The sequence below is a fragment of the Hemitrygon akajei genome, chromosome 2, assembly GCF_048418815.1.
Source record: "Hemitrygon akajei chromosome 2, sHemAka1.3, whole genome shotgun sequence".
In the NCBI taxonomy this organism is placed as follows: Eukaryota; Metazoa; Chordata; class Chondrichthyes; order Myliobatiformes; family Dasyatidae; genus Hemitrygon; species Hemitrygon akajei.
In genome coordinates, this window is record NC_133125.1 from 45,039,994 (window position 1) to 45,056,310 (window position 16,317).

At 41.6% G+C, this 16,317-nt stretch overlaps 1 protein-coding gene across 4 annotated transcripts in view; it reads left to right on the top strand.

Annotated features, from left to right (window-relative positions):
- Window positions 1–16,317, top strand: part of LOC140741439 (spindlin-Z-like) — a 110,024-nt gene that overhangs the window by 55,794 nt on the left and 37,913 nt on the right. For 3 of the 4 annotated variants that reach the window (XM_073071638.1, XM_073071650.1, XM_073071630.1), the window contains 2 exons: window positions 11,898–11,995; window positions 15,558–15,634. The gene's annotated coding sequence lies outside the window, so the exon portion shown is untranslated. The remainder of the gene's footprint in view (window positions 1–11,897; window positions 11,996–15,557; window positions 15,635–16,317) is intronic. The other variant, XM_073071658.1, reaches the window with a different exon arrangement.

Consider the following 16,317-nt stretch of genomic DNA (forward strand, 5'->3'; position numbering starts at 1 on the left):
ACAACGGGGCTGGGCGGTTAACCCCGCTAAAGTCCAGGGACCAAGTCAGTCAGTAGTGTTCCTGGGCATTCAGTGGCATGCGGGAGAGCAAGTCATTCCAGAAAAGGTGCGGCAGAAAATAATTAATATTGCCACCCCCACTAACAAGACGGATACGCAACGATTCCTTGGGTTGCTAGATTACTGGCGGAGGCATATTCCGCACCTGTCCGGCCTCCTGCGCCCTCTCTATGTGGTCACCCGAAAAAAGGCCCGCTTTGAGTGGGGCGAAGAACAACAGAAGTCGTTTGAAGATGCTAAGCTAGCTGTACAACAAGCGCTGCCTTTGTCTCCGAGGGTACCTGGTGTACCATTTGAACTGCAGGTAACCGCCGATGTGGATGCGGCTCACTGGAGCATGTGGCAAAAACAAGCAGGACGGCGAGTTCCTCTGGGCTTTTGGTCAAGAAAGATGCCAGATGCTGCAACACGGTACACCGCTTTTGAGCGACAACTCCTTGCCTGTTACTGGGCGTTGATTGAAACGGAGCGGATGACTGGAGACGCACCTATTGTTCTTCGACCTAGCCTCCCCATCATGAACTGGATCCTATCGGACTCCGCTAACTTAAAGCAAGGGCGAGCCCAACAGTCCTCCATTGTTAAGTGGAAGTGGTACATTCAAGATCGAGCTACCAAGGGACCTGACGGAGTGAGTCGCATACATGAGCTGGTAGCCGAGCAGCCGTTGGAGCCGAAACCAGTCGCTGAGAAGATCGACGTATTACCTACCTCACCCGTGAAGTGGGGGCGGCCCTTTGAAGAGCTAACCGACGAAGAAAAGAAATATGCTTGGTTCACCGACGGATCAAGTAAATGGGTGTCCGGCGTGCCGCGGTGGCGAGCTGCCGCTTATCATCCTAGTTCCGGAACCGAGCTCATCGAAGAGGGTACGGCCGGCTCCAGCCAGCTCGCTGAATTGGTGGCAGTCACTTTGCCTCTAGATCATAGTAATTTGGAATCTGATGCTATGGGTCCTAGTGCTGTGGACACTGCTGTGTATTTATATACAGATTCGTGGGCCGTAGCCAATGGACTGACCATGTGGATGCCTGATTGGGAACGGAACGACTGGACAGTGCACGGTAAGCCCATATGGGGACAGGAGTTATGGAAGAAGTTGTGGGCAGCTGCGCTGACACGGACCCTAACAGTATGGCATGTGGATGCCCATGATAAGCGGCCCACTGAAACGGCAACTCATAATGAGCATGTAGACATGTTAGCCGCGATCTGAAAGATGGACGTGCTGGCTCTGGGTCGCTGGGCCCATGAACAGAGTGGACATAGGGGAGAAAAGGGTACTAGGGAGTGGGCTCAGCGGCATGGGATTGCTCTAACAGGTGACACGGTAAAGGAGCTGGTGCATACTTGTCCTACCTGCCAGGAGGTAAAACCCCGTCGGGTGATGCAAGGTCCTCCCGCTGCAATAAAACGTGGGAAAGCCCCCGCCCGGGTATGGCAAGTGGACTATATTGGCCCCATGCCTGAATGTCGGGGGAAGAAGTATTGTTTGGTCATGGTAGACACATATTCAGGGGTGGTGTTGGCCCGCCCCAGCGCCAGAGCGGATCAAGATTCCACCGTGGCCGGACTTGACTACTTGATATCCCACTACGGTTTCCCGGAAGAAATACAATCAGATAATGGGTCCCATTTTACCGGAGGACAAGTAGCCGACTGGGCAGTAGCCCATGGGATATACTGGGTGTTTCACATACCTTATTATCCACAAGCCTCAGGACTAGTGGAGCGGATGAACGGACTGCTAAAGGAGCAGATCCGGTTGTTGACCCCCAGCCATACACTTAAAGGCTGGTGTATTGTGCTGCAACAAGCAGTGGACCGGTTAAACCAGCGAGTGGGGAAGGGGGGCACCCCGTTGGAGCGCCTGTTTCCCCCTGATGGTAACCAGGCCGGCATTGACATTGAGGAAGACGAGGAAAAAATGGTGCCTGTTGTAGGACAGCAGGTATGGGTCCATTATCCTACAGGTGAACGCCTCCCGGGGGAGATTATTGCTGTGGCCCAGGGGAACACCCGTTGGGTGGCTGTGGAAGGGCACGATCGGGTGGAATGTTTAAATACAGAACGCCTGACTAAACGCGAATGATTGTCTGTTTTTAGGATTTTGATGATGCTCTTGTACGGCCTGCTGACCCTCCTTCTTCTCGGATCCAGTACCAGCTCTCGTATCTGGTCTTGTGACGATGGCACCGACCAGCTACACTTACCCATCGGTGACAGCTGCATGTGTCATGCGAGTGGATGGAGGGTTGACCGGTTGACTTGTAATTGGTACAATGGTTCGTGTTTGTTATTCTGTTAATAATTTTTGTGGCTTTATGTGTTTTTGTGATTAAGCAGGTTATTCAACGTTGTGTAACCCCTCGCCGCCGTTGACGAGTTGGTACCGAGGGGGTGGAGTGTATTGTAGGAAAAGAATGTGGGACTTGAGAGGTTAATGGGTTGCTATAAGTATCCACTGAGCGTGTGGTATTTGGTGGGGTAGTGGGTTGTTAATGTAGCAGAATGGATGGCGTCGGGCCAGGAAATGTGACAATGCAATCGGTCCCAGCTCGTCAACCGCAACGCGTCCTATATTGTCCTGTGGTAACTGTACCATTTAGGCATGTAGAGGCATTGTACAGGATGTCATTGTTCTAAGAAGATATATATTGTTCTCATTGTTCTAAGAGGATATATATAAGGGGCCAGGGGCTGTGAGGTGCAGAAGACAGGGAGAGGACGATATGCAGTCCGTGGAGAAAGACAACAACTAGCAAGACCAGAAGGAACCCCAGGTGGGGACGAAACATCCCAGGTGAAGACCGCGTTCGCTGGCGTGGGTGCTTCATCACGTCTGTTCCTGGCCCCGTATGAGTCGTGTGGGAGTGGGATTAACCACATGTTGATAAGTATTGCTTGTATCGGGAAAAGGGCAGTTGCACAGCCGTGGGTAGTCAAGCTAAGCCGCTTTCCGCAATGAAGTGTCATTTATGCTAATATTTTACCTTACCAATAAACAAGTGTAATACTGTGATCCGGGGTATAGTCTCATTCTTGTCGCAGATACATTTTCTCTGATACCACGTTCCTGCTTTGTCGGATAATTTTCCGTCCATAACACAGCCTAATGTAACATTGTATGGAAATACAAGGTAACACTGATGCAAACATGTTTTATACATTTAACAAGGTGCTTCATTTAGGTGCTTGTGCAAACATTCAATAGATGTAATTGTCACTACTTCCAAAATGTCATTTTTAAGTAGTGGCTTATGTTTGGCATAGACGTGCAAATGTTAAGGCCAAAAAAGGAAGATTGTAAGTTTCACTTTTACTCAGGTAAAAATAAAATCACTTTTTCCTAGTAACTCATTTTATTGCACATGTTAAATACAGCAAAATAATATGGAAAGACATGGCAAAAGTAAAGGCAAACAAATGAGGTAACAGCAAATTTCACTTTTGTCCAGTAACAAGCCTTATTGCATTTAGTTGTAGCTGTCGTCCCTTTCATCGGTAAAGAGACTATGGCTGTAGGAAATGTTTCCAGGGTGACCCCTCTGTAGGAGTGGGGAAGATGTTGGTGGAGCCACCCAGGGGTCTGTGTGTCTGTATGTGTAACTATTGTAGTGGCTGTGAGGCTGGTATTGTGGCGGTGAAAAGTACTGGGGGGGGGGGGAGAGGAGCCATCATATTCCTCATCATTGCAAATCCCTCTGCAACAGAGTTAGTCAGATTTTCAATGTTCGTCGTCAGCTGGGTCATACTGTCAGTGAACTCCCTGTCGGTTGCCTCCATACGCTCAGTATTTGCTGTTTTTAGTTTTAAATCCTCCTGCGCGAGAGTCAACAGCTGTCCGTCATTTAGCGATTTCCTTTTAAAAGATTTTCTAGTCTGTAACTGGACAAACGCACACCGTCTTTCACGGCGAGATTCAACACCAAACATGTCGCTTGTTTTCTGTAGATGTGTCCTGCGTGTGCCCAGTAGGAGGAGATTTGCCCAAATACCTGTTTTAATGTGGACGGAGGTATTTTCAGAAACACCTGGTATGGACGCCTATCGTTTTTACGCGAAACTGCCGTTTTCAAAATTATCCGGTCTATTGTGGACGTAGCCTCAGACATCATTAAAATGTGAATGTCAAGTTGTTTGATAGTCGGCTCAATGGGTTCTTTTCAGATTCAGACTTATTGCTTCTATGTAAACATTAATGCCCTTTTGTATGTCCAAGGAATGCAAGGGGTGACCATTACAATGTTTAATTGATTTATGAGTACTGTGTTAATGGACACAGGATGTGTTTGGGGAAAAAAAAGCAGGCTGTGTTGAGTCAAAAGATCAAACAGATCATCTATATGTGTTTCTGTACTTATGAAACTCCTATCTATGGGGATGCATTTCCCAGTTTCATTGGACTTCAACAGGGGCCAGAGATTGTGATCAGTGCCTAGTACCCAGAGGTGGTTTCTGGAGTGAGTTGGGATCTGGAGTTACCCTGATAATAGCAACAATCAGGTAGTGACTAAGAATTGTGAGCCCTGAGATCCTTGTGCCTTGCAGGAAATCTTTGTGACTTGCTATGTATTATTTTGTGTGGTTTATTTATGCTTTCTATTTTATGGTAATAAATTAGGCTGAAGTTACTTTTTTGTTGTTTATATACTTGTTACCCATCTCCTGGACACTTGAATTGTTGGGTCTGCCCATTATAACTTGCTGAAGTTTAGAAGAATGATGAAGGATTCCATTGAAACCTATTGAATATTGAAAGGCCTAGATAGCGTGTATGTGGAGAAGATGTTTATTATAGTGGGTGAGCCTAGGACCAAAAGGCACAGCTTCAGTATAGAGGGTCATTCATCTAGAAGAGGAGGTATTTCTTTAGTCAGAGGGTGGTGAATCTGAAATTCATTGTCACAGACAGCTGTGGAGACCAAGTAATTGAGTATATTGAATGCAGAGGTTGATAGGTTCTTGGTTAGTCAGGGTCCCAAAGGTTATGGGGAAAAGGCAGGAGAATGGGTTGAGAGAGATAATAAAACAATCATGATGGATTAACAGAGCAGACTTGATGGGCCTAATGGCCTAATTCTGATTCTATGTCTTATGGTCTTATAGACACTTTCTGTGCAAAAAATTGTTGATTTTTTAAAAGTCACTTATGATGGTTATTCACTATCCAAAGTCTTTTTAGCACCACAGAAGAACCTTTTGAAGGTTCAAAATGTTCTTTGTTAATCTTTAACTAGTGTTATTTATTCTTTCTTTTGAGGAACAATGCTGTCCAGGTTCAGGAAGAATATTATTGACTGAACTGAGACTGCAGCCTAATCAGAGCAGACAACGTTCAGTCAGTCTAAGGCTCCTGCCTTCTGACTTGATCAATGCAGTTGTTAAAACATCACATGCCGATGCGGTCATCACTAGATGGCTGGCAAAACAAAAGATTAAACTATTAGAAGGCAGTAAGGGTGGAGCTAGAGATGAAGACCTGGAGCCTGCTCCCTCAGCTTTGACCTGAAAGGGAACTTTTCCCAGGCCTATCTTTTTGTGACAGAACAACATGTTTGTCTGCAGCTCATTGTAATGACTTTCTTGTTCATATTTGTGTTTGGAAAACCTGTGTAGAATTCTAATCTTTGTTAGAATTGTTTCTCAAAATAAATGTTCCACTTAAGATAAAATGGCTATGTTTAATCTGCTTTTTTTAGCTGGAAGTTTCTCATCCTTTGTTGTGAAAGGGAATCTCACCACTTGAAATAATTGACAGCTAAACTCCTTCCGAAAAGAGACTGAAGTATTTCAGTAATTTGTCCTTGGTGGATATAGTATTATGTCCCAAAAGTGAGGGTATTTATAAACAACTAAAGCAGTAAGGCTAGGTTTAGGACTCTGGAAAGGGTACACTGTATTGTCACTCTTCGTGACATATTGAATTTAGTCACTTGCCAAGAACCTTTTACTTGTTCAAAAAATGACTGGTAGAAGAGGACATGACAAAACAAACTTTGTTTCATTTTAGATGCATAGGGTGAAACACTGAATAAAGTATAGTGTACAGCAGTCTGAGGTGGTTGCACTTAAAATATTTCTTTTTGGAGAACGCCATTAACAAGTATAAATCATCTGTGCTGAAGGACTTTACTTCACAATAATGTAAAGTAGAGCTTGTTCCTAATATGCTGCATATTGAAGTCAAAACCATACATTTCCAGATTTTTGTTATATTACCAATTTATTTATTGCCCATGTTCCAGGTATAATGTATATACAGATGTAATAAAAAGTCAAACTGTAGTTGGGTCACCTTTTGACTTGTGTTATATCGGATTTCCTTTTAAATTTGCTGTGTAAGTTTTTGTGCACAGCATTTGCAAGACAAAATACTTACATTTTTTTTCAGGTTCATAGAATCTTCCAAGTTCTTTTATGGCTAAATAAATTCTTTTGAATATTATTAGTGTTGCAATGTAAGAAACAAATATTGTTGAATAGGATAATTATTAGCTTGATGTGCTACAATGTCTTTGCATGTCAGAGCATGAAGCATAGTAGGGAATGAATCATGCAGTTCACCATTCACCTCATTTATGGCTGTGGTGGGTCTGAAAACACTAATTACACTCAATGGCCACTTTATTACAGGAAGGACCTGTTCCGACGGGACGGTTTGCACCTGAATTGGAGGGGGACTAATATCCTTGCGGGTAGGTTAGCTAGTGCTGCTCCAGGGGGTTTAAACTAGATTTGCAGGGGGAGGGGAACCAGAGTGTTAGAGCAGATGATGAGGTGGAGGAGGATAAAGGTCATGCAAGGACTGCTTGTGTGGACAGAAATCAAAGGTATGTATAAGATAGAAATGCTCCCAGGTGCCAAACTGAAGATTCTGGGGAAGAGGCTTCTGGCTCTCAAATAGAGAAAGACAGGAGATGGCGTGTGAGGGAGGATAGGCAGGTGATAGAGAAGGGATGCGCTCAGATCAAAGGTTTGTGATCTATCTATATTAATGCAAGGAGTGTTGTGAACAAAGTACTTGGTGCTATGATGTGTTGGCCATCATAGTGACTTGGATGGCTGAGGGACAGGAATGGTCACTTCAAGTGCCGGGTTTTAGATGTTTCAGAAAGGGCAGGGAGGGAGGCAAAAGAAGTGGCGGTGTGGCACTGTTGATCAGAGATAGCGTCATGGCTGCAGGAAAGGTGGACGTCATGGAGGGATTGTCTACGGAGTCTCTGGGTGGAGATTAGGAACAGGAAAGGGTCAATAACTTTACTGGGTTTTTTTTATAGGCCGCCCAATAGTAACAGGGATATCAAGGAGCAGATAGGGAAACAGATCCTGGAAAGGTGTAATAACAGAGTTGTCGTGATGGGAGATTTTAATTTCCCAAATATCGATTGGCATCTCCCTAGACCATGGGTTTTAGATGGGGTGGAGTTTGTTAGGTATGTTCTGGAAGGTTTCTTGACACAATATGTAGATAAGTCGACAAGAGGAGAGGCTGTACTTGATTTGGTATTGGGAAATGAACCTGGTCAGGTGTCAGATCTCTCAGTGGGAGAGCATTTTGGAGATAGTGATCACAATTCTATCTCCTTTAGCATAGCATTGGAGAGGGAGAGGAACAGACAAGTTAGAAAAGTGTTTAATTGGATTGAGGGGAATTATGAGGCTCTCAGTCAGGAAATTGGAAGTCTAAATTGGAAACAGATGTTCTCAGGGAAAAGTATGGAAGAAATGTGGCAAATGTTCAGGGAATATTTGTGTGAAGTTCTGCATAGGTATGTTCCAGTGAGACAGGAAAGTTATGGTAGGGTGCAGGAACCATGGTGTACAAAGGCTGTAATAAATCTGGTCAAAAAGAAAAGAAAAACTTACAAAAGGTTCAGAGAGCTAGGTAATGTTAGAGGTCTAGAAGATTAGAAGGCTACTAGTAAGGAGCTTAAGAAGGAAATTAGGAGAGCCAGAAGGGGCCATGAGAAGGCCTTGGCAGACAGGATTAAGGAAAACCCCAGGGCATTCTACAAGTATGTGAAGAGCAGGAGGATAAGACGTGAAAGAATAGGACCTATCAAATGTGACAATGGGAAGTGTGTATGGAACCAGAGGAAATAGCAGAGGTACTTAAGGAATACTTCAGTATTCACTATGGAAAAGGCTCTTGGTGATAATAGTGATGACTTACAGCAGATTGAAAAGCTTGAGCATGTAGATATTAAAGAGGATGTGCTGGAGCTTTTTGAAAGCATCAAGTTGATAAGTCACTGAGCCCGGATGAGATGTACCCCAGGCTACTGTGGGAGGCGAGGGAGGAAATTGCTGAGCCTCTGGTGATTATCTTTGCATCATCAATGGGGACGGGAGAGGTTCCAGAGGATTGGAGGGTTGTGAATGTTGTTCCTTTATTTAAGAAAGGGGGTAGAGATAGTCCAGGAAATTATAGTCCTGTGAGTCTTACTTCAGTGGTTGCTAAGTTAATGGAGAAGATCCTGAGAGGCAGGACTTATGAACATTTGGAGAGGCATAATATGATTAGGAATAGTCAGCATGGCTTTGTCAAGGGCAGGTCATGCCTTACGAGCCTGACTGAATTTTTTTTGAGGATGTGACTAAACACATTGATGAAGGTAGAGCAGTAGGTGTAGTGTATATGGATTTCAGCAAAGCATTTGATAAGGTACCCCATGCAAGGCAAGGCTTATTGAGAAAGTAAGGAGGCATGGGATCCAAGGAGACATTGCTTTATGAATCCAGAACTGGCTTGCCCACAGAAGACAAAGCGTGGTTGTAGACAGGTCATGTTCTGCATGGTGGTTGGTCACCAGTGGAGTGTCTCGGGGATCTGTTCTGGGACCCTTACTCTTCATGATTTTTATAAATGACCTGGATGCAGAAGTGGAGGGATGTGTTAATAAGTTTGTAAATGACACTAAGGTTGGAGGTGTTGTAATAGTGTGAAGGGCTGTCAGAGGTTATAGTGGGACATTGATAGGATGCAAAACTGGGCTGAGAAGTGGCAGATGGAGTTTAACCCAGCTAAGTGTGAAGTGGTTCATTTTGGTAGGTCAAATATGATGGCAGAATATAGTATTAATGGTAAGACTCTTGGCAGTATGGAGGATTAGAGGGCTCTTGGGGTCCGAGTCCATAGGACGCTTAAAGAAGCTGCGCAGGTTGACTCAGTGGTTAAGAAGGCGTACATGTATTGGCCTTCATCAATCGTGGAATTAAATTTAAGAGCCAAGAGGTAATGTTGCAGCTATAAAGGACTCTGGTCAGAACCCACTTGGAGTACTGTGCTCAGTTTTGGTCACCTCACTACAGGAAGGATGTGGAAACCATAGAAATGGTGCAGAGGAGATTTACAAGGATGTTGCCTGGATTGGGGAGCATGCCTTATGAGAATAGGTTGAGTGAACTCGGCCTTTTCTCCTTGGAGCGACGGAGGATGAGAGATGACCTGATAGAGGTGTATAAGATGTTGAGAGGCATTTTCCCAGGGCTGAAATGGTTGCCCCAAGAGGACACAGGTTTAAGGTGCTGGGGAGTAGGTACAGGGGAGATGTTGCGGTAAGTTTTTTTACTCAGAGAGTGTTGAGTGCGTGGAATGGGCTGCCGGCAATGGTGGTGGAGGCGGATACGATACGGCCTTTAAAGAGACTTTTGGATAGGTACATGGAGCTTAGAGAAATAGAGGGCTATAAGTAAGCCCAGTAATTTCTAAGATAGGGACATGTTCGGCACAACTTTCTGGACCGAAGTGCCTGTATTGTGCTGTATGTTTTCTATGTTTCTATGTTTTCTATTAGGTAGAGAAGTAGAACCCAGTGTTCTTCTACAGCTGTATCCCATCCATTTCAAGGTTCAACATTTTGTGCATTCAGAGATGCTCTTCTGCACACCACCGTTGTAATGTGTGGTTATTTGAGTTACTATAAGCTTGAACTAGTCTGGCCATTCTCCTCTGACTTCTCTCATTAACAAGGTTTTTTTTGCCCACAGAACTGCCACTTACTGGATTTTTGTTTTTTTTTTCTCCCCCCACACCATTCTCTATAATCTGTAGAGACTGTTGTGAATGAGAATTCCAGGAGATTAGCAGTTTTTGAGATGCTCAAACCATGCCATTTGGCACCAGCAATCATTCCAAGGTCAAAGTCACTTGTATCACATTTCTTCTCCATTCTGATATTTGGTCTAAACAATAACTGATGTTTTTGACCATGTCTGCATGTTTTTAATGCATGAATTGCTGCGACATGATTGGCTGATTAGATATTTGCAATATCGAATAAGTGTACAAGTTTACTTAATAAAATGGCCACTGAGTTGGTGAACGTTTTCAAGCACAAAAAGCAAAGCTGCTGTTTAGTAGGAGCAGATGAAACTTTATTTTTCAGATGAGATTTTTGCCATGATTTTGTTTTTAGAGATTTTATATGACTTCAGACAATAGGTAGTTGGGCTCTTAAAGAACAACTGACTTTATACAAGAACAATTTATTGTGTAAAAAAGAAAGAGCCATGTTGGCTCATCCAGGAACTGTTTAACCATTCCATTTTCTTTTTCAATCTGTTTGGGTTTCCAACTTTTATTTATTTGTACCGTGCCATTGACCATGTTCACTCCTCAATTTTTTACCTCATTCATGCAATGACCACAGGTTGCAGATCCATGCACATCTACTACATTACCCAGTTTAAGAATGAAAGCCCTTGTATTCCACAAGGAAAAATTTGTATTATAAGGAAATTCACTGTTTTTGCATTAAAATGAATAAAGTGTTAATAGTGGAACTATGATAATACAGAGTACTATTTTTTTTGGCAGTTTAAAATTTGGCACAGTTAATGGATGGAGGAGGGAGAGGGCAAAGAAGAAGAATAACAATTGTATAATAAATTAAACCACAGTTTTCTATTGATGTAAACTGAAGGTTGAATACAATAAGGAAGAATTCTACTAAATTTTATGCTCTCTAGAAACAAACTGATATAAATTAGTCTTGTTATATTGAGGCTTCCTTCAGTCCTCTAGTAGTTTGTCATCCACCTTCTAACAATTTTCTGGCACCTGCGAATTACTCAGTCACTTACTTGAATGAATTAATGAATAAGCAGTCATCATAACCCTGCAAGTTCTGGAACCTTTGATCTATTAGCTCAATATTTCAGAGGCATAAGCATGCAGTAGAAACCAAATGCCAGGCAGAAATAACTAATAGGCAGGAATGTGGCTGTACAGAGAAAGGTGACAAGTAATATCATGTTAATTGGTTTGGATTCAAGAAAACATTGACTGGTCACTTGTGAATGTCCCACCAAAGGGACAGTAAGCAAGACCCTCAGTTAGCTCCATTTCAAAAGGGTTGGAAAGGAGATATTTGTCCTAGAAACCAATGTTTTTTGTGTTTTTGGTATGTTACAGGAAATGGGCTTAATGATATATGCGGGTCTGTTATTAATTTGAAGTTGGTGGGACCTCCATCATTTTGCAGTTTCAGCAATGAATGTTTTAGGTTCAGAAATTTTCCAGGAAGCAAGATCCCTCCAAAAGGTATGAGAAGGTGATCACATAGTGGCCTGGATTATGATGAGGTGGTCCTCTTTCCCCACCCCACCCCATTCCAGTGTTGGTTGGTGTCAACTGCCCTTTCAAGGCAATCCCTGTATCAAATAATAATGATGTCATCATACTAGTTGTGCAGCCAGTCACCTTGCAGAAGGTTAGAAGCACAATTTGAATACATTTGGACTCTAAATAATTGAAATAATATAGTAAATATTTTATCAATAAACCTGGAATTTTTATCAATTCATTGATGTTTGTTTCTCCTTGATTGCAGTGGAGATGGCCACAGATCAGCACAAACTTTGGAAGAGGCTGAATCACTGACAGCAACCTCTGGATATCTGTGTTAATCAGCACATGTGACTCATTTGTGTGAGTAAATGGAACGGGGTATAGTTGCGAATGCATAGATAGGACTACTGAGGAGCAGTAGGAAGGTGAATGCATAGAGGTTTAAGGATGATATTTGGGATATACGTGGACAAGAATCCTTTACACTGCCTGGGAAAGTGTTTTTGTGTGGTTTGGGTGATGGGCTACAGCAAGAGAATTAATTCCGGCAATGAGCTCACAAACAACACTGTTATTCAAGCAGTGAAGTTCAAAGTAAATGTATTATCAAAGTACATATATGTTACCATCTACTACCCTGAGATTCTTTTTTTTGCAGGCATTTGCAGGAAATTTTTAAATGAAAAAAATCATACAAAAACAAAGATTGACTAACAGCCAGTGTGCAAAAGAAGAAAACTGTACAAATAAAAATAATACTGAGAACACAAGTTGAGGAAAGTCCTTGAAAGTGAGTCTGTAGATCGTAGGATCAGTTCAGAGCAGTGGTGAATGAAGTTATCCATACTGGTTCAGGGGTTTGATGGTTGTAGGATAATAACTGTTCCTGAACCTGATGGTATAGGAACTTAAGCTTAATGGTGGTAGTGAGGAGAACGTGCTTTCTCTACAATCTAAGTCCATTTGAGCTTTAGTCAGCAACGTGCAGGAGCATCAAAGAAGTTCTGCTTCTAAAGACTTTCTGGGCTTCCTGTTATTTTAACCACATGAGGTAATGCATTTGTGCTGGAATTGGGGGGGGGGGGAACTATTGTTATTCAATTTTATTTGTTCCTCAATTGAGAAGCTGGCTGAACCATTTGCTAGGGCATGAAAAGTTAATCACATTGTGGATCTCGAGTTAAATAGAGGTCAGTCTGAGTAAGGTTAACAGATTCCTTTTTCTGTAGAACATTGCTGAATGAAGTGTGCTTTTAGAAGCAAAAAGGCAGTTTCTTGGCCACCATTATAGATGCTGCCTTTTTATTCCAATTTATAATACTGCTTGAATGGCAAGTTCCCTCTCCTTAGCTGCCTTGAGTGAGATTTGAACTGGTGACTTCAGATAGTTGTCCAGACTTCTGGGTGCTAGTCTAGGAACTTAACCATTATGCTACTGTATCCTTAATAACAGGTGTAAACAAAAATGCTGTCATAGCTTCAGGAATACGCTTGAGATTCTAAGGCTAAGGCTGTTCAAATCATGCCTTCATTCTTGAAGCTAGCCTATTAGGTGAGCAATGTAAGCCTGTTTCATTAATGCTGAAGCATCATACTCCACTAGCTTTTCTAGTGTCTTAATTGTATCTTGCTGAGACTGATGACAATTCCTCCAACACTCAAAAATGTCAGATGTATTTTCTTACCAAACCAGATGTATTAGCCATTAGCAACAGTTTGCAACAGCTATTTTAATTGTTCTTGCCTGGGTTTCGGCAACTGGAAAAACAGTTAAGAGGCTATTTTGTGGAATTGTACGTCTTTATAGATGGTTTGATCTTCTTCATCCATCTGATATCTGGCCTGGTTCTTCCTAAAAGCTCTGCTAGGATATATTTCTATCGATACATTGAGTTTAATAGCTTTAATTATTACTTTCAAATCCATCTACTTAAGTTATCTATCCAAGCAATATCTAAGGCAGTTTCTATCAGCCTATTGAGGAAATGGATGTTTTGATTTCTTGAGGGTTTGTCAGTATTATATCTGAATAGATTGCTAAGACTCCAAGCTATTGAGTGGTATTCAAGCAAAAACAAACCTAAAGATTGCTTGACTTTTATAGTAGTGATAACATAACTTTATTGGTTATGTTTCAGCTAATATGACAACATACAATGTCTTATTTGCTGAATTTTATTTTTTTGTTTCCCCACACAAGGTGTATAAATCAGGTGAAAATCAACCATTATATTTGCAATTTTAGTGTAGATTCCTGACCTTTTTTTAAAGTGGCGGTAAGAGAACAAGAGATGTTATTCTTCGACCTCTAGGTTCTGCTGTCATATGATTGGGCTGTTATATATTATTCGCAAACAAGACAGAATGAGTAATGAGTGATCACATTACTGTGCTCAACAAAGTATCAAAGTTTATTTTCAGATTTTATTTGCAAATTTCTAAAAGGCTACTTCTGTTACTTAATTGGCACCTTATCAAAAAGGCTTCTACCATAATGTACAATTATAGAATACTAAGAATGTTTATTCAAGTTCATCTCCAGAAATTAAAGGTTTTTCTAGATCAATTGATTAGTGCATGCATCATAGTCAAAGTGTATAATGGAAATAAATTTCCATGGACAGCCAGATTTGAGAGGAGAGTTCCATATTGTGTTCTGATGGAATCAGTGGTTTTGATGAGGTCAGAAAAGGCCATGTGTTGGTGTTGCTCCCTTGCATTTTTTCTTGTGGGGTGAAGATCATGTCTACCTTATGATTTGGGGAACAATTGTTCATAAGAAGTGGTTGAAGAGGGGTGTCAAATATGGCCATGTCAATGTCCCAACAGTTTCTCTGCCTTTCTTACCACAATGTTTCTGTTCACCTTAAACAAACTTCCAGCAGGAGTGAAGCTAATCCTCAAAGCTAATGAGAACCTGTAGTATTATAATCTAGAGCCACGCTTACCCAAGGCTCAGTAGAGAGGCTTCTGTAGAGGCAGAAGTTCAAGCATCATCACCACTGAATTCTAGTCCTGCCAAACCTGATGATTTGAGTAGGCTTAGTACTTTATGGTTTCACAGAATGTCATCGGTAAATATAACAATGGCCTTTTCAGTTTATTTTAGCAGGGATTGACATTTGAGTTTTTTTAATCCATACAGTTTCTGAGTTAACAAGACCACAAGAGAATGTGTAAAAGTAATGCCCATCTTGCTGTGGTGATTAAACAATTCTGAAAACTCTTGTCAGGGAGTTAATAGTAAATTGAAAGCCTGTCTCATACCACCTAAGTTGGGTTCAGTTGACAAATTTAGAGATATTCCAGGACATGCCTTATTTATTGGGAATGATTGACAAAAGAATAGGATTTAGCTAAAGCAGAAATCCAAGTAGAACAAGTTTCCCCACTATTGATACCAGAAAGCAAACAACTGCAGATGCTGAAAATCTGAAGTAAATTCAGGGTGAATATTTATCAGGTCAGGCAGTATCTGTAGAGATGCTATCTTGACTGTTCTATCATAACTGTAAAAAGTCAGTCATATTTTAAGTTACAGAAAATATGGAGGCTGCAGACAACAGAGGGGATTTCTGTGAAAGATGCAATTCAGGCTGAGGTTGAGTTTGACAATCTATTTTACCTGATCTGAACTTGGACAGAAGGTGCTAGATCATCTAAGCCACGTTGACCATAAGAGTAATGATTTGTTAGCTGTGGAACTTAGCTACTCCAACACATGGACTGAGAGTTATTTTATATCCTGACTGTCTAATGAATGTAATTGTCTTCTCGGCTATCTAGTAAATGGAAGAAACTCAGATTCCAGTTGCTGCATTGATAAATAATGTTCGTTGATGCAGCGAGCTGATGGCATTAACTCTGGGCTGTACTTTGAAAACTAATTACATCTATTTATTGTTGCTGTTCAAATTGCTAGGTAAATTGACTTCAACCATTTTCATACTACTTGCAAGCGCTTCTTGTGCAGTTAAGCAACCATGGTCATCAAGCAAGGTAAGAGTACTATGCTAAAAGAAAAAAATAACAGCTATGAATGTAGAAATCCAGTAGGGTAAGAAAGCCATTAAAATATGACTGCACTAATATGTGGGAAAAATCCTTTGTGATGTATGAATATCATTGGCAATGCTAGTTTTTCTGTTTGAACATCCTACTCTGAAGGGATGTTTAACGAAACGGGTTTTTTTATAGGTGTAAATGAGGGTAGCTTTTAGTCAAATTCCTGATTTTATTATTTACATTTCCCAGGTGGTGGGATTTGAGCTCTAATAACTCAGCCCCAAGTAAGCATGCTCGCTTTATTCTGAAACACCTGATGTTCCCTAGTGATCTGTACTGGGAATTTCAGTCTTTCAACATGTATATTCTTAAAGTTGCATGGGGGAGTAGCATAATTAGTACTTAGTTACAAAGAAAGCACCAAGTTAGGAAGCACAATAGTTGTATGGCTACAAGTAGGAATCCTGGTTAACTGGTGCTTTGGGAGATGGAGATGAATGTGAGGAAGTCTTTGAGGTAAATCAGTTGGATTGAAATATCTTGATGCCAGCAGACAAGGAAGTGTGGAGGAGCAAAAGGATTTGGGTATCTGGGTTAATTGATTACAAATACACATGTAATCAAATAGACAATTCAAGAATTTGAAATGATGCCATTTTGTTGCTATAGAAGCAAGG